Genomic DNA, 18,989 nt, shown 5'->3' with positions numbered 1-18,989 from the left:
CTAAGGACTCTATTTGTGGATGCTCTCCTCAATTTACATCTCCAGTTCTGGATTAATTCTGTTATAATTTTTATATTACAAGGATCAGAAAACAAATGCAACAGGGGCTCATTCTCCTTTTTATCTCCAAGAATAGCTCATAGAAGAAAATTGAGCCTAATGCAATTTGTAAAAATGTTAAAGAGCACCACGGTTCTTTTTGCCCCAAAGGCAAATTTCTGAGGAAGACAGAATCATTGTAACATGATGTTAATCTCATTTTAACAGAAATTTCTTTGACCACCTACTCTGACCTAAGTTTCAGAATCTAATACTTACCAGCTGTGTTGCTTTGTACCAGTTACTCAACCTTTTGGACCTCAGTGTATTTATCTATAAAATGGGGGTTGGGAGGGGCCTACTCATGAAAGCACTTGGAAAGCATTCATTACTTCATCTATCCTCTCAAAAATCCTGTGAAGTCAATGTTGCCATCCCCTGTTACATCTCATAAAACTGAAGCTCAGTTTCCTGAACAAAGCAGTATACCTAAGTCCTCACAGTTTCTGGACAGCAATGTGAAGACTCAAACACACTCTTTTTATTTCAAAATCCTGTGCTCTTTTCCTTGGAACACAGGACCAAGCCAAGGAAGGATTGTCATTGGAGGATTCGAAAGCTTAAACAATTGGAGTCAGATTTTATTACTATTCAGCTCAATTGTCCTTATCCCAGTGATTTGGACACTCTGGCCCCAGAATTTCTTGGTATTTGTGTTTGCAGGTCAGTACTCAGAGAACTTCTCATAAACAGTTTCAAAATACAAATGCTCTATTTCAAAGGTAAGCAAAGCCAAGTTGATTTGAAAGTCAGAGAGTTCTGCTGCCCCTGCTCCATGGTGTGCTTTGTGTGTTAGAGGTCATGCTTTCCCAGTGATAAGGGGGACTTCACTAGGAAGTTCTCAAAGCAGAAAGCTGAGCACGAGTGCCCCAAAGGTCATCAGTGGGAGATGGCCTTGACGGGAGAGCTTTATCTATGTGGACTTGTCACCCGGAGTCGGGCATTAGTAAATACACGCTATTTCTGCCAAAGGTTATGCGCCTAAATGAGCAATTGACATCATTGGGATTGCCTCTGACGGAGGGAGGCACTTGCAGTGAAGAGAGGATACTGACATCTAGGTAGTGAGGGAAACCGAGAAACTCCCTTTGGGTAGTGAAGTGGGTTTTAGTGCCTTAAAGTTTACAATAGTGTCTTCTGCTGCTACAGAATCTTTCTTTTCCTTCTTTCTCCCCTCTTCCTCCTCTTCCTCCATTACCCATCCTCTCATAGAGTGGCAATCAGTCCCTAAAGGGGGACTGAATTAAAATTCAATCCGTTGGACTCAAAGCCCCTACTGTCCAATATGTTTATATTTCTTCTATTCCATTAAAATCTTGCCAGACTGGCCTCCCACCAAGTCCTACCAGGTACTGCTCAAGGTGACATGCATACATTTTTCTCCCCCTTTTGATGCATTCGCTCTTAGAAGTGATACTTCCTTTGGGGTCCTGTTCCTTGTGCCTGTCCAGCAAGAGGCTGGCAAGGAGCACCACCTCACCAGGCTCCAGGTAGGGAAGCCTATTGAAAGGGCAGCAAGGGAAGCTTGAGGAGACAAGTCTGGGATTGATACTTGACGAACTTACAATAAATTATCATATCCAATGGCAAGAGTCATTGACTATGGTCCCTAAAAGAAAACTATAACAACATTTGCTTATTTATTTTTTAAGATTTTTATTTATTTATTTATTCATAAGAGACACAGAGAGGCAGAGACACAGGCAGAGGGAGAAGCAGGCTCTCTACAGGGAGCCCGATGTGGGACTTGACCCTGGGATCACGCCCTGAGCCGAAGGCAGATGCTCAATTGCTGAACCACCCAGGTATCCCTATAACAACGCTTTAAACCAGAGCACTTCCATTTGTTTTATTTTAAAAACTGTGAAGAGTCTACCTCACCAGCAGAATGGAATAGGAAATGTAGGCAAATAATGACTCTGTCCCAGTCTTCCTCCCAGAGGCCCTCCTGAGGGACAGGAGGCCAGTTTAGAGTCAGATGCACAGGGTCTGCTCCATGTTCAGCTCCTCCTGGGCCCGGCCAGGCACACAGGGACCCTTCTTCTGCCCTCAGGAAGATAGTCCTGTCCCCAGTGCTGGCCTCCCCCTGCTATTCTGCTCCTCTGAAGAGGAAGGTCACCTCATTGTCCAAATGCTCACGTTATGTCAACAGGGTCCCGGGAGCAGAGGTGAAGGCCCGGGGCTGTAGGCCTAGCCCACCCTCCCGTGCTCAGACTTTACGGGCTGTAATTCCCTGCATGACAGTGTTGTGTAAACTTGGCAGCCATCACCGCATCCACCCTCTGCCTCCTTGGCTAAATGACTGCAATTCTTAGAGCCATCTTTATTAATCTCTGTGGCTCACCTCTGAGGCCTGCACAGAAAATGTTCTCTTCTGTGGTAATTCAGGTCAGATTTGCAGAACCCAGATTCAATGAAGGATTAAGTAATGTTCCACATTGGCTGCCTTTTGTGCTCCAAAATTGCTTAATTCTCTGCTGTATCCGGACTGCATAGATTGTAACTGAAAATTCCTTAAATCATGAAAGAATCCCCAGGACCCCTCCACTTAATTCCATCCACCCTCCGCGTGAGTGCAGGGCTTTATCTGCAATGAGAAACAGAGAAGGATCTACTTACATAACTGGGGAAGAGAGAGAGAGAGAGTGAGAGAGAGAGAGAGAGAACCTTTCATGATTGTAGCAAAGTATAAATTGTATGATGCCATCACTGATTTAGTATAAGAAGCTAGTGTCATTTTATAAAAAGAGCTCAGAGCTGAGAGACAGGAAGCCTGAATTCTAGTGTTGTTCCTACCACTTGAAACGTAAAGGACTCTCAGCCTTTTTTTCCCTCTCTCTTTGTGGGTCCCTTTGAAGACCTGCTCAGTGCTTTGGAACCTTAATCTTATAGGTCCAGCATTTGAGGGAATAGATAACAGAGTCTGCCCCTCAGGGTAAGACATCCTTCCCAGCCTATTTTTGTAGGCTTTTCTGGCACTGACACCCACAGAGGCCATTAATCCTGCCTTAGGAGGGAAACAATCTAACAGGTTATATTTTTAATGTTCGCAATGCTAATTGTCCCATATAGCCTTGAGAGTGAAAACAGAAGAGCGTTGAGAAGTTTAAAGAACTGGTAGGGTAGCTCCGTCTTGTCCTCGGCTTTCATGAAATGCTAAAATTATCCCCAACTCCTCAAAGCGTTATTCACAGTTCCATATGGTTTATATCCTAGCAGTCGAGCAATTCATCAATCTGTTTACATACTGATGTTATACTTAGATTGATATTTAACTGTCCTCCGAATCGCTGCCTTGTGAAAGATTTATAAATGACTGCTTTGCTGTAATAGAATAGATATTGCTCTAAATGGAAAATAGTAATCATTTAGCTGCAAATCATGGTCTCTTTTTATTTACACATACGTAACCACACATTTACACTCACGCACAGAGAGCTAGCTATGTCAGAGCCCTGACATCGGTAAGTATGCCAAATACTAAATGTTGATTTGTTATGTGATAATGAAACTTCTGGATATGAACAGCCTCATATAAAATATGTATATAAAGTAAGTATATAGCTATCCATACACACATAAAAACTGTGCAATTAACTTACCACTCCTCTCTTCTACTTGTTTTTATTTTATGGTATATGTCACAGTGGTATTTGAAATCTGTCAGGAGACTACAACAATGTATAGAATAAATAGCCTTTTTTTTCTACTCCTAGAGCATCCTAGAATCCTAAAGTTGGAAATGATTTTAAAGGCTGTTTACTCTGGCCTCCAATCCAATATAGGAAACGTGTCTTTTACAACCTTGATAGATGGTTATACAGGCCTCTGCTTGAATACTCTTAGTGATGGGGATCTCACTTCTGTATAGATTAAAATAATTAGGAAGATTTCCTTATATCAAGCCAGAATTGGTTCCAGGTAATTTCCATGGCAGATCTAAAACCAAATCTGTCTTCCTTGTTCTTCAAACTGGCTCCTTCTTTTATGTTTCCCATTCCAATTAATAGAACCACTGACCAACCACTAGAAACCCAGGCCCCACATATTCTTCTTCTTCCCATTCAATTGGTTACCAAACAAACCCAAGTGAGTCTATCTTTATAAAATAGCCTCTTGGGTCTGCTACCTTCTCTCTGTCCTGAGGCTTTTATCTATCACCCATTCTTGGATTATCTCCAACAATGGATTACCTGCCTCTAATCTCACATTTATGGTCATCACCAAAATAGAATTAAGCCCACCCTCTATAAAACCCCACAGTAAAGCCCTATAACAACACTAGAGTTGGTTAGGCTCTGGGTCTGTTCCCCAATTATATGTATGTATGTACGTCTTCATGCTTCACCTAACACCCTACTCATTGCAAGTTCCAGACCTTTGGAATCACTTACAGTGCTAAATTTATTCCTATTCTCTTAGCGATTTTGCTCATAAAAAAGTTAGCTCTTGTCACTGTTATTACCACTGTTATTACTATTTTTAATATTGTTAAGATCTCAACACTAATTAGTGGTACCAATGAAACTCAGAGCTGGGATGAAGGAATACCTCCCAAAATGGATGTTAATAAACCCCAAACCAGTGGATAAATCAGGCATTTTTAAATCTAACTCTTCAGATTGTTTATAGGCAATATTTGAAGTTCTGTTCTTAATTTAGTTGTTCAGATCTCTAAACACATCTCCCCCTTGAAGTAACATTTAAGATAGGGTCAGCCCACGTGGTTAAGCTGAAATATCCATAAATGTAATTAAAAAGTAGAACATAAGACTGTTATACATGAATAATATGATATTTTAGCTAAGCAAAAGATTTTCATTTAAATAAGAAAATTATTTCTTAAATTTTATTTTAGCTATTTTAGCCAGTTCTTCTCTGAAAATTTGTCCTGAGACGATTGTAGCACTACCAGCATTGAAACTCATTCATACTGGAGTCTAGGTGACAGAGACCAGATTGTTCCCTAGGGTAATCATCTTTATGAGTTCCCACCCTCATCTGAGGGCTTGACAGAGGCAAGCACACAGGAAACATCTCTTGGGTGGATACAAACATTTAATGGCGAGGAGATAGAGGACACAGGAGCCTGAGAGTGATAAAGGTGAAATGGTGAGGGAGAATTGGTGAGACTCCAAGGTTTAGCTGAACTCTCTCACACTGATATGGCTGTAACTCCTCCTTAACATGTATGGGTACAGAGAAGAAAACAAGTAGAATTGGTGTTAAGCCTGAAATCTTCAGTGGGAGTTGATAATTACCCTGGTATCCTATGGACTGTAGAGATTCCAATATAACTATTTCAACAAGAACCATGGTTTGTCCCTCAAATTAACCCAAAAGAGAGTTTATTCAACCTGAATGACCCTGAGGAGTTTGTTAGAAAACAGTCTACCAATATGCTCCATATTCTTCAGCAGGTAAACTATGCTGGGAATGGCCAAAGTCCATTGAAATATTGCTTTAATCACCTAGACAATCTTAGACCCACTAAATTGATAGTTGCCATCATGTACTTATGTTCTTCCCCTGGGGCTAAGAAAAATAATGTCAGTTTTCATTTCTATTCTTCAAGTATCTTTGGTGGAAATAATAATAGCCTCTTGCTACAACTAGCCTTTGTTTAACTGACAGGTCTGGTCCTGACTGACTCGTGAAGGACATATATACTCTCTCATCTCCCCAGGGGTCCCCCAAATCTTGCAATTTCTGATTGTTCATCTGGAACTAAACTTATATACATCTCTGAAAGCCAAATGTCTAATGAAAATGTATGTACACATAAAACACCTTACACAAGTGCTTAGAGCCATATTTGTAATCACCAAGAAATGGAAACATCTCCATGTCCTTCAACTGTTGAATGAATACAGTCCATGCATTGGACAACTGACTGCTAAGCAATAAAAAGGAACAAACTATTAATATATGCAACAACCTGGATGAGTCGCAAATGCCTTATGATAAGTAAAAGAACCCAGACCCAAAAGCCCATATGCTACATGACTGCATCTGTATGACATTCTGTAAGAGGCAAAACTACAGAGACAGAAAACCAATTAATGGTTTAAGGGGCTGGAGTAAGAAGAGGTCGACTTCAAAAGGGGGCATTTGGGGAGATGATGGAACTGACCTAGATATTGATCACAGTGGTGGGCACACAGAATATGTGTTCTTTTTTTAAAAACTCAGGAACTATACAATAAAAGAGTGAACTTTACAGTATGTAAATTATGCCTCAATAAACTTGGCCAAAACAATTTTAATATAAAATATCTTATAAAAAGAAAAAAACAAATGGTTAAGTGTGATTATACACTCTCTTTTTAAAGATTTCATCTAGTTATTCATGAGAGACAGAGAGAGAGGAGGCAGGGAGAAGCAGGCTCCCCATGGAGCAGGGAGCCCGATGCAGGGCTTGATCCTGGGACTCTAGGAGCACAGCCTGAGCCAAGGGCAGCACCTTAACCAACTGAGCCATCCAGGTGCTCCTGAGATTATACACTCTTGGCCCCTATATTTGTTCAGGTAGATGTTTTTTAATTGAGAATGGTTAAAATGATAGCTAACTGAGATCAGGAATGACCAATATTCACCCAGCAGGGCAAGCTGATGATTGTTCTGAAAGACCACAGAGGGTTGTGGAAGCATAATTCCAAGTTGTTTATTTCTAGACTTTACTGATCATGTAGGTTGGGATACCAAAGAGATGGCTAGAGTACAAGCCAAGCATGGTGCCTCAGGGTACATAGCCTTCAGTGGTCCTCCTCTAGAGCAAAGGCCAAAAGCCTGAATGATCTATGGGCAAAAATGTGATGCTTCCTAAAGAGTATCTCATGGAGTCCTCCTAAGAAGTTTCCAGAATGAGAGTTATCATCCCTGTTGTGTAAGTGAGTAAGTGGAGGCTAGAGCATATGAGCTAGCCAGATCACAACAAGACAGTGGACTGTGGGGCTGGGCTCTAGGGCTTCTGATTGCCTGCTTTGTTGGTTGGTTGGTTGTTGGTGGTGGTGTTGGTTGTTGTTGGTGGTGATTTAGTGGTAGTTAAGCTCTTCATCATGAAGTGAGCCCATCATCAAAGTAAGAAGACAGACTGGTTAGGCACAGAGAGAAGCTTTTCCTTTCACTGGAAAGATAAAAATTAGGGTGAATTTCTGAAAAAGAGACATAAGAAAATATCAAGACTTTGTCTAGAAGCATCAGACTACAGCTGCATGAAACCAACACCTGATTTATAATTGCATAATTCAGGGCAGTGCTCAAGTGTTTTGACCTATGCAATTGAAAAACCTGGATATCTGGAGATGAGCTGCCTGCTATTTTCCACGTAGCCCAGGTTTGGCTTACGTACCTTCTAAGGGACCCAGTGGAGGCACATGGTAGTTGGGTATCAAGAGGAATATTTCGGTGTTTCATAGGGTTTTCTTGTGATATCTGAATTCACTAGACTCCACATAAAAGGATAGGAAATAAATCACACCTTTGACACATCTTCCTGGTAACCTAGATCCTGCCGCTACATTGCACCAGAAACATATATCATGGAATGTTTTTCGTTGGCATAGGAACAGCCTTGGAAATTTTCAAACCAAAGGGGTCAGAATATTAGGAAGTTCGTAGCAGGGAAAATTCTTGCAGTGGCAGCTGATAAGCGAAATATCCTGACGAGAGTCTCTCCTCTCTTTGGCACACTGCCTAACTGAAAAACAGTCCTGTGTGACTCGAGCAGTCACACGAAGCGGGTGGCGCCCTCATACCATGGCCCTGCTTCAAGGCGTGCCAAGATTCTGCCTGTTGAACACAGGGTTAGTGAGAAAGGAAAGTAAGGACAGGATGTGACGATTGCTGTGTGTGCGCCCTTCTAGATCACACTGAACCCCTCCTCCAGCAGGGTGCGTGACAGAAAGAAGAACAAGGCCAGAGGAGGTTTCAATCAACCCTGTTGCTACCCCACACTCTGCAGATTGGGTTTAGCTCCACTCTTTTTTACCACGTCTCAATTTTGCTCACCACCTCTGGCAGCAAGCCCACCCCTTCCAAATGGCATGGAACATTGCAAAGGCCTCTCTTCCTTTGCTCCTCTTCTTTTTTCCTTGCTTTATCCAATTGGGGGAAGAGCCCAAAGGGGGTGAGAGAGAGAAGTGGGACAGAGAGGGACACTCCCAAAGCAGCACGACAGAGGAAAAGCTGAAACCCTCAAGAGGGAGTGCCTTAGAGGATTCCAAACATACTTATAATGATTCATGATGATACATCCCCATGCAACTCGCAACCAACCTGGAATAGTCCTCATGCGTCTTACTTGCAGCAAATTAGTTGGTGGAAATCTGGATTTTCACAGAAGGGAGACTATGAATTAATATTCCATTAGTAAAGACTAGGCTTGAAAAATATTCATTAAAACCTTCTTATGGGCACCTGGGTAGTTCAATGGTTAAGTGTCTGCCTTTGGCTCAGGGCATGATTCTGGGGTCCTGGGATCAAGTCCTGCATTGGGCTCCCCATAGGGAGCCTGTTTCTCCCTCTGCCTGTGTCTCTGCATCTCTCTCTGTGTGTCTCTTATGAATAAATAAATAAAATGTTTTTTAAAAAAATAAAAAAAAAAAAACCTCCTTTAAATGGCCAGCTTTTTTTTTTAGTAATACATTTTATTTATTTTTTATTTACTTATACTCTTTCCAAATTTTAGTTTTCATTCCAGTTGGTTGACGTACAGTGTTTTATTTGCCCCTTTTATTTGATTTTATTATTTATTTGTTTTTCTCTCCTGACAATACAAGTGTTTTTATTTTTTAATTTATTTTTTAAGTTCTCTTTAGCTAGTTAACATACACTGTGTAATGCACTTTAAATACAACTAGACTTCTAAAAAAGGATTTTTTTTCACATAGCTCTTTGGGACCACAGCTATTGGGGTAAAATGAGTCACATCTGCAATAAAGTCAGAGTTTCCAGAGAACATTCTCAGTTTCTTTCACCGCTTACCTGAATACTCTGGTGAGACTAATGCTGAAGCAGGAATGTGAGCATGAGGCTGAGCTGAGCAAAGACCTCTGTCCCAGGCCACCAGGGGACCATTTTGATTATTATTCCCAGCAAGGTTTAGAGGATGATAATAGATACTACTCTGAGCCAGAGTCTGTCTGTCCCCCAGCAGAGCAGAAGGCAGCTTTCCAATTTACACGGAAAAGGGGGAAGGAGAAATATCGTGGCAAGAGGGATGAGCTTCCTGATTGTTTTACTTTCCATGGCTCTGGTTTTTATGGGATCGGTGGGAACGAAGCAAGTGCACGAACTATGAGTGAAATAAAGCAAACCAATTGCCTTTTAAACCTAATTGCTTTTAATCCCATCTCTCGGTCAATTTAACCTTTGGGATGTCTGTGCCCAGACTGTATGTTACAAGGGCAGAGCATAAAACATCTCTTGACTTAACCCCAATCCTATTTACAGTATTAAAATAAATACCGTAAATTCTGTAGAAACGATCAGCAGGAGATGTGTTTAGAACCCCTGAAAGGGTTTCACATGTAATAGCCAGTCATTCAGTTAGCAAATATTTATTGAGCATATACTGGATGCCAAGCACTGCATGAGGCAGCAAGGCACCCACTATGAATAGATCCTGCCTCCTGGCCTCAGAGTCTTGCAGTCAAGTTGAAAGGCAAATACATACCAAACAACCCCAAAGCTAGATATGGACTAAAGCAGGGGCACAGAATAATTGCAACAGGAGGAAGGAATGATCAAAGTGGCCCCAGAGGTGGGAAGAGGCTCTGGGTAGGGAAGGATACTCCTGGAAAAGGCTGCTTCAGTTCAGCCTTGCCAGAGGAGCAGAAAGTGACAGAACCAGGAGACCTCTATTCAGGGCAGTTTTGATCCTGGGGAATTCTCAAACAGCATTGCATTTTCCATCAAGAGGGCTGCCAATTTTTTTTTCCATGAAAATAGATACACATGTCCATACATACACTTGATTGAGAGCAATGATTTTTTTGTTCTATCTTCCCAGATCACCACTGCATTTAGATCTAAATTCCAAAGCTGAATAGAGGGCAAATGTACTTCAGTTCTGTGATTTCAAGCACTCCAGAGAAAGATTTAGGGGAGTAAGTGAATAACAATTAACAGTGTTTTCCCCATCTGATTGGCAGATCATATGGTGTTTGCTTTTTAGAATTAATTTGGCTTTCTAGTAAGGTTATCTTGCACACTTTCCAGGGTCCCCTGATATAAATAGACCAAGCAGTAAGGAGGAAATGAAAACAAGCGTGCCTGTGTCTGGAACGTGGTGACAACTGTGGGGAATGGAGGGAGACACAGAAATATACAAGAAAACAACAACAGAAGGCTGTAAGGGACAGCTGGTCACTGCGTCATCCTCACCCAATCAACCGGTTGGTCATGAACAGCTAAGCTAGAAATTCAGGTCGAGGTCAAGAAGAAGTTCTAGGTGGCAGTGAAATGAGGGAGGTGTTTGCCTCTTCTAACTTATTTTTAAAAATCGGTTCAAGTTTAGCAAATTTCTTTCAGAAGGAAATTAAAGAGAAAACCTCCACACTATTCATCAATAATGAAAGTGGGCCCTGTTCCAAAGTTGCTTAGGGCAAGTATTTGCCAATGGCAAGCTGGGGACCATAGGTGAATATTTATCAACCCAAATAACCTTAGTTCCCTCTTTATTTAAATTTTTTAAAAAATTTTTGGCAGGGTATGAAAAAATGTTCATAGTCTGACAATGTTTACCTTTGTTTTATTTGTAAATCTGATAACATTATGTCCTCTTGATGTAACTTCTGCTAAACCAAAGGGGAGGTAGGGTGAACAGTATCTCTGTTTTCCCATAACGCTAAGTTTTAGCACTGGGAAGGCTGGACAGACTGGGAAGGTTGGTCATCCTAAGGGAGAGTGAATTCCCAAATACAAGTAGCCCTATTCCAACTAAAGGAATTCAGGGGAAGAGAGGTGGTATTTGTCTATGGGGTGAAGCACAGTACCTGCCTCGCCACAGATGTGGCCCGTTGTCTTCTTCCTTTACACATTATATGTGAGCCTGTGATGGAAAGGTGAAAAGGGAGAATTCTCTTCTTTTTCCACATGAGCTGTCAGGGTCAGTACCTCTTTTCCACCGGCAACTCAGTTACTAGCAGGCAGAGGTGGCTGATCAAATGTTCAGTAAATGGCAATCTCATCTGCCCATAGACAGAGATTGGTATTTCCAAGAGGCTTTGAGAAAGTTCTCTTAGTCCAACAGGATAAGCATCATCTGAGAATCTGTTGGACTTGCAAATCATCAGGCCTCACCCACATCAGCCTGAACCAGAAACTGGGGAGGGCCCACTGAAGCCGTGGTCTGATAAGTCCTTCAGGCGATGCTCATGCCGACTCAAGTTTGAGAAGCACCACTCTGGAGACTGATCACAAAAGATCAGATATGATAGGTATACCTGATACACCTGTCACGAGCAAGAAGCATAACGTCAGAGTGTGTGTAGTCCGTGTGTTCAAAGAATTTTTATTGCAATTAGAAAAACAGCTAAACATATTTTTTTCCCCCAACTAATTTATATCCCCATGAGGTAGCCTGTTTTTACCATTAGGTTGAACTCAGGTCCAGATTCACTCATCCCCCAAATCTCCAAAAAAGCCCAGGGGACAATCACAACCTGAATTTGGGAAAAACAATAAAACGATTACCATTTAAATCGGAAAGGATGCCTAACAAATACTGATCCTTGACACAACCGTGCACTGGGGATGGAAATTAAGTCATCCTTCAGGAGAGAAACCTCAAAAGATTCTCAAAGAATGGGATTGGATGTCCCTTTCTTCCTCCTCTCTTTGCTCCCACCCCAGTCCTTACCACACCCACCCTTCCTTCCCCTAGAAACAGAAGTCTGATCCTAGAAAAGCACAGGTTTCCCTCCCATGCTGACCCAGTTACATCAGGCACAGCTCCGTGAGGCCTGCTGCTCTCTGTCCTCCAGGGTGGACTTCATTCAGGGTTGCCCAGCAGCCTGGCTTCCTGGCCTTTAGAAATGGTGAGGGATTCACTTAGAATCAGCGGCTACCGAGCTAGGAGCTCAGGTGCTTCAGAAATGGCAGGTGGTTGGAGCTGACTTGACAGCAATTAAATGTACAAATCTTTGATTAGGCTCCCAGGAATGGAGTCATTAGCAACCCAGAACGGACCAGCTTGCTTTCCACTGCCTCATTAGCTGCTCCACTGATGTTACTTTAAAAAGCCAAGGGGAGGGGGGGAAGAAACCTCTCCAACACAGAAGTAGGAAAGTTTAGTGACAAAGGTGGGCATGGAGGGGAAGAAGCCAGTGTAAGCATTTCTAGCTGAACAAACAGGTCCCCTGCTTTTTCCAGTGTGGTGGCTGACATAAAAGTGGATGTTTGCTGGACTGTGAAATAGCCCCATGCCTGCCTGATTAATCTGCCCAAAAGGGTGTTGTTGTTGTTGTTTTAATTTCTTTTAGTCTACTTTTCAAAATCCTCAGTTGATTCACTCTCCCTAGCCAAAGCCCCAGTGTGGTGGGAGCCTTCCTCTGGTGGGTAGAGTCCAGATTGGCCAGATTTTGTGTGGAGCTGCTGTATACAGGGCTCTGTCCTCCTTCCCCAGTGGCAGGTCTGATGTCCACAGCCACCCTTTGGGGGCCACAGGATCTCGGTGTCAAATTCTCCGCTGCATGGTCCTGGACCCTCTGTGATCCCAGTTGAGATCCACCTTGTGGATATCTTGCACATCACTAAGAGATCTAGAGTCTGGCTAAAACCAACCATGCAGGTTAAGTAATCTTCCCAACTGAGAGCTTTAAAACAAAAGGGAAAGGTTCTTACAACCATAATGTAAAATCCTGTGTGACTATTTGATAGCCTTGTGTGAGACTTGTATTCATTGTATAATTCATTATTCTTATTGTTCTCAATCTGCCAGTCACTGGATTCATAGTCATAAAGAATGCTCCACGAACATTTACTGATCACCTGTTATAAACCTCCTATTAATTGCTGTGGGAAACCTGTGGGTGAAAGGACATACTCTCTTTGACTTTGGGATCTATTAGAAAAAAACATCATATACACTTTCTGTTATTCATTCATTCATTCTTTCAACAAACAAAGAATGTGTGCCCACTTGCTTTAATCATTGTACTTGTCAATAAGAATACAAAGGACAATAAAATACAATAATTATATTGCTTACTGCTTGAGAAGCATTTTACATGTAAAATTCATTTAATCCTTGCAGCAACTGTATGAGGTAGCGACTACTATGATTTTCATTTTAGAGATAAGAGAACGAGAAAGCACAGAGAGGTTAAGTAGCTTGCCCAAGACTACATTGCTAGTAAATAGCAGCAATAGAATTTAAACCCCAACAGTCTGGCAGTTTCACCACTATGCTATGTTCCTTCAAGTTGCTTCCAACTTAAAAGGGAAGGTAAAAATCAAAACCAACCATCACAATACAATGTGATAAGCGCCTCAGCACACATTAGGCAGAGAAGGGAATTAAGTGCAGGTGGAAGAGAATTCACACTGGAAACAATGTTTGATCTGGGTTTTGACTTAAAAAGAAGAAAGGTACAGCCTTTCAAGAAGTTAACATCTAATAAGTTACTTCACTAAATGTCTTTGACACCATTATGACATAGTTGTTGAAACAAAGATATCGTGTAAATTGGGGATCTTGAAAAGGAAGAGATCACATCCAAGTGTATTAGCAAGAACAGTTCTTTTAAGGAGATGGTATTTAAGTGAAGCCTTTAAGAGCTGCTCAAAGTTCAGGATGGAGCCTTGTGAAGAGCAGACAAGTCAGGAGGAGAGGAAGGCAAGAATGAGATTGGAGGAGAAAGAAAGAGAACAAAGAAATGGTTTCCAGGGAGGTGAAGTGAGGAGATACTGTTGGAACAATGATTTGTCTAACCATGAATGAAAGATTTTTTTTTATTTTATTTATTCATGAGACACACACACACACACACACACACACACACACACAAAGGAACAGACAAACGGGCAGAGGGAGAAGCAGGCTCCATACAGGGAGCCTGACGTGGGACTCGATCCAGGGTCCCCAGGATCACACCCCGGTTGGAAGGCGGCGCTAAACCGCTGAGCCACCCAAGCTGCCTGAATGAAAGATTTTAATTCTAGAAATCTACGAAGGCTTTAGGAGGGAGGAAGGGAGGGGAGTGAAATAAAAATGACTTAGAAAGATCAAGGAGGGGGTGATCCCTGGGTGGCTCAGCAGTTTAGCGCCTGCCTTCGGCCCAGGGTGTGATCCTGGAGTCCTGGGATCGAGTCCCACATCGGGCTCCCGGTGCATGGAGCCTGCTTCTCCCTCTGCCTGTGTCTCTGCCTCTCTCTCTCTCTCTCTCTCTCTCTCTCTGTCTCTCATGAATAAATAAACAAAATCTTAAAATAAAAAAAAAGAAAGAAAGATCAAGGAAAGAAATGGAGAAATACCATTAAATTGACAAGATAGAAAAATATATTTTCATTCTAAGAAATATAAAAGATTGTTTTTATTCAGAATCACAACCTACTACTAAGAGTTTTTGTGAGGCTCAAATATGTTAACAAGAGCGATTCCTTTATAAACCATAATGCGCTACACAGTACCATTTCTCCTCTTACCAGTACATTTCTATGGTCTTTAATTCAATTCTCCTCTGTCTAAAGTTAAACTATCTGCATGTCTCCATGGCTAATGAATAGGAGCCACCAAGTCAAGAAATTTTTCGTCTTGTACCTGATGAGTATGGAAGGCCTTTCCAAATATCCTCCAGATGAGTCAGAATGCACATGTTCAGAGCATCTTGGTCCCCAAGGAACTGACTGTGAGACATCCACAGTGGTCGGGGCTCTTTCTGTATCCACTCCACTGAGGAGTGGTGTGAAACCAGGGAGAGGAAATAATTATTGCTCTTGCATTGCCACCATCAACAAGAACCAAAAAAGATGGCCCGGATTGAATTAAGATAGCACCACAACCTCATTCACTATGTTCTTAATTTTTACATGCAACCAATTGACTTCCATTAGATCATAGCCCTGTTTATTTGTTTTAAAAATAATCTCTAGGGACAACTGGGTGGCTCAGTTGGTTAAACATCAGACTCTTGGTTTTGGCTCAGGTCATGATCTCAGGGTCATGAGATTGAGCCCCCCTTGTTGGGCTCCACGGTTCCCTCCCTCTGCCCTAACCCTGCTCACACACACTCTCTCTCTAAAATAATAATAATAATAATTTCTTTACCTCTCTTGCCGTATTCTTATTTTATGGGGAGAGAAGGATAACTGGGTTTGTTTTCTATCACATGTTCCAAATGCTTGCTTAGGTGACTTCATGTTCTTTCTTTGGTCATTTCTGTCTAGAGCTGGATGGCCTCCCCTCAAGCAGATCTGGGTAAATGTTCCCCCATCCCTTGCTGAAAGTTCATAAACACCATGATATCCCCCAGGTCACTGGGGAAACCTCTGATTGTTGTGGGAGATCATCCAATGATTCTGGAGTTTCCAAAAGCTGAAGCTGATGTATCACACCAGGACAAGGACAAGGAGACATTTGAAGTCAAATATATTGTTTTTCATGATTGTGAATTGGAACAAAAATGAAAATGGGATCTAATCTGTCAAATAAGATACACGGAATTGCTTCTGAGGTCACTTCTTTCCCTTGAGCTTCATCGTGATAAACAAGAAGACAGAAGAACTACTGTTAGCTTTCTGAGCCTGTTTTCAGGCATGGGGCTTGCTACTATTATCAGAACCCCCAGTGGCCTTGCATCTCTGGCCTTTCACTGTGCCTCAGTGGCAAAATTCCAACCCTGAGTAAATACCACAACCTGCCTTTCTCCTCCTGTACTCAACTCATTAAACGAGGGAGGAAAAACATTTCCCAACAGTTCAGATGGCCACTGCCACAGATTCATGGTCTTCCTCAACTGAGCTTCAGGAATCAGGCTCTGTCTTTCTCTTGTCCTTGCCCAACATCCCTTTAGTAGAAATTCCACTTCTTTGCAACTCTCGAGAAAGGTTTAATAATCTCTTGTACCCCTCACTTATAGCATATGGCCTCCACTTCTCCAGTCTTTTAAACAACCTAAGAGTGTTGTATGCGAACTTTAAGTTTGCCCCCGCCCCCACAAAGAACTTCATCCACTCACCTTGCCTAGAGTCTCACAGAAGATGGAAAAGATGGTGGTTTTGTTTGCTTGTTTTGTATCTATGCCATTCCAGACCAACCTCTTTTCTCTTGAACTCTTGGTATCATGTCCACCTATCTCCTTGTGGACTGTGACCCATCAAATACCTTTTTCTCTAGCCTTCACAACTTCTCTGTAAATTCTTTTCTATTAGATACAAATTTTCTTCAATCTCTCCCACTTGCAGGGAGAATAAATGAAGCTCCCCCTAACTCTGTTTTCCCTTCCTTGCTCTAGCTACTTTTCTTTCTTCTTCTCTTAAAACATATCTCAAAGAGTCAGCACTCTCTGTCTCCACTTCCTCATCTCACATTCCTTCCTCGCCTTCTTGACCTCCTATTTACCAATCAGTTGGTTCCTCTCTGTCCTGCTTTGGAGGACTTCCATATGGCACTCCAGTTAGCTGATCTCTTCCTTCTTCTTCATACTCTCCACTCTCTTCATGTCCATCACACTGTCTTCTCTTGCTTCTTCACCTATTACTCTGATCACTCCTTCTTGGCTTCATAGGCTTCTTCCTCTTCCTTTAATAGTGGTGTTTCCCTGGATTTTGTCCTTGATCCTCTTCCTTTCTTACCCTGCATTCTTTCCCTGGGCAATCTCATCCACCCTCGTAGGTTCCATAACCACCATTATGCTGGCTATGTCCGAATCTGAATTTCTAGACCTTCCCATAGGCCTCCCTGTTATGTAAAAAAGTCTACTGGACCTGTCCAAGCTGGCTAACCACAGATTCTTCCCATCCAGCTCTTCCAAATGACCTTAACTTTGTGGTTCCTACACAAGCTCCTTTTCTATGTTCCCCATCTCAGTGGATGGATCACGCTTCATCCAATCTCCCAGACTAGAAGCCCTGGGAGTGTCCTCAGCTCTTTCTTCTCTTTCACCAGCTCCTGTCACATTTACCACCTAAAGTTCTCAAATATGCCTCTTCCTTTTAATCCCTACAGTGATGTCCCTGGGTTAGGTAGGCACTTACCATCTCTCACCTGAACTACTGTAACATCACTAATAGGACTTCCTGACTCTCGTCTTTTCCTCCTCAAATCAGTTCATGACATATAACCCTGAAGAATCTATCTGATTTGCAAATCTAATCATGTTATTCCATGCTGAAAACCCTTTTAAAAATCCCCATTGTCCTGTAGAATAAAAATCAATAAGATTATTTTAAATCAACACCTATATCTCTGGTCTCCTTGCTCACCATGCCTTGTATTCTACTACATCTTCAGTAACATCAGACCACTGGCAATTGCCATCATCACAGTCATCATCAGTATTATTCAGTGAGTGTTTACCATGTACTAGACACTATGCTAATCTCTGCACAAGTGTTGTGTCATGTACTCCTCACAATAACCCTATGTGGTAGTTGTTGTCCCTTTTCCTCATTTATACACAAGGAAACTGAGTTGAAAAGAGGATATGTAACTTGCCAAAACTTGTGTAGCTAGTAAGTGACAGTCATAGAATTTCAACCCAGGTAATTGGATCCAGCACTCACTCTCTTAATTTTATTACACGTCTCATGGCTTGGCTTCTATTCTCCCTTCCACTTGGAATACCCTCTTCCTCCCTTCCTTGCCCTTACCTGCCATATTCTTCTTATTGTCAAAGACTCAGCTTAGGCAATAGCAGCTCCAGGAAACCCTCCCAGAACGCTGAGGTGAGGCTGGTGCCTGAGGTGTCTGAGGTGCCAGGGTATGTGCTCCCTCCCACCCCACCCCCTCATGCATTCAGCAGTCCCTGCACTTTCATGTTTTCCTGTAAGTATCTCTTAATGATGTGTGTCCTCCATCAAACTGTGTCTTATTCATCTTTGCATCTTTGATGCCTACCACGGTGCTTGACATAGACTAGTTGCTCAGCACCTGTTGAGGTGTAAGTGGTAAAAGCCTGACCGTCAGCGATCTCTTCCTCACTCCAAAAAAATAAACTGACATATTCAAGTGGCAGGAAGACGATGACTAATCCATTTCAGAGATCTGTGATCTGAAGGATTCTTCTCTGCAGCCAGGAGCACCGTTGCCCTGAACCATTTACGGTCTTACACCATGACTGTACCTTCTCTCACCAGCCTAAACCTCTGCCCTGCAAGTAACTGTTGGGAGACTGAGTCAAAAGCCATGTGGAGAAGTCACATGGCCAGTGGGAGGCTCAATATACTTGCATATTCTACATAAAGCTCATAATTTTACACTATAGTAAATTCCCCAGTCTGTATGGAGGCTCTTCGTGTTAATCTCCCTCTATAGCTTTACGTCTAGCCACTCACCCCTTAGGGATCCACCTGGCAACAATTGCCCTGCCTCTGGCCTTCCAGCCTCTGTATGCTTGCTCCTACCTGCCTGCCTGCCTTCTCCACCTTGGCAATTCTTGCCAATGCTTTAAAAGTGGCTCAGATGGCACTTTTTGTCTGCAGCCTTTTCTGTCACCCTGGCCAGAGGTGACCTTCCAATAGCTATTCCCCATATAAATCATTTGGAAAGTAATCATATGCCAAAATAAATGCTATCCTATCATGCAACATCCCTCTTCATGGCCCAAACTGATCTCTGAAACAGTTGTCTATCATTCTGGTTTTTATCAATTTGTGTCTTCTTTCCTCCAAGGAAAATTTAAGTTTTTTAAGAGCAGAAACATGTTTTACAGGTTTCTCTCCAAGTG

At 42.2% G+C, this 18,989-nt stretch overlaps 1 long non-coding RNA gene across 2 annotated transcripts in view; it reads right to left on the bottom strand.

Annotated features, from left to right (window-relative positions):
• Positions 1 to 18,989, bottom strand: part of LOC102153977 — a 103,953-nt gene that overhangs the window by 50,601 nt on the left and 34,363 nt on the right. For both annotated transcript variants that reach the window (XR_005378302.1, XR_005378301.1), the window contains 3 exons: positions 14,864 to 14,995; positions 11,694 to 11,765; positions 11,097 to 11,555 (listed from right to left, as the gene is read on the bottom strand). This is a non-coding gene — a long non-coding RNA (uncharacterized LOC102153977). The remainder of the gene's footprint in view (positions 1 to 11,096; positions 11,556 to 11,693; positions 11,766 to 14,863; positions 14,996 to 18,989) is intronic.

This window comes from Canis lupus, chromosome 25 (genome assembly GCF_011100685.1).
Source record: "Canis lupus familiaris isolate Mischka breed German Shepherd chromosome 25, alternate assembly UU_Cfam_GSD_1.0, whole genome shotgun sequence".
NCBI classification, from domain to species: Eukaryota; Metazoa; Chordata; class Mammalia; order Carnivora; family Canidae; genus Canis; species Canis lupus.
The sequence above is the reverse complement of the archived record's forward strand: the minus strand, read 5'-3'. Positions and strand labels throughout refer to the sequence as shown.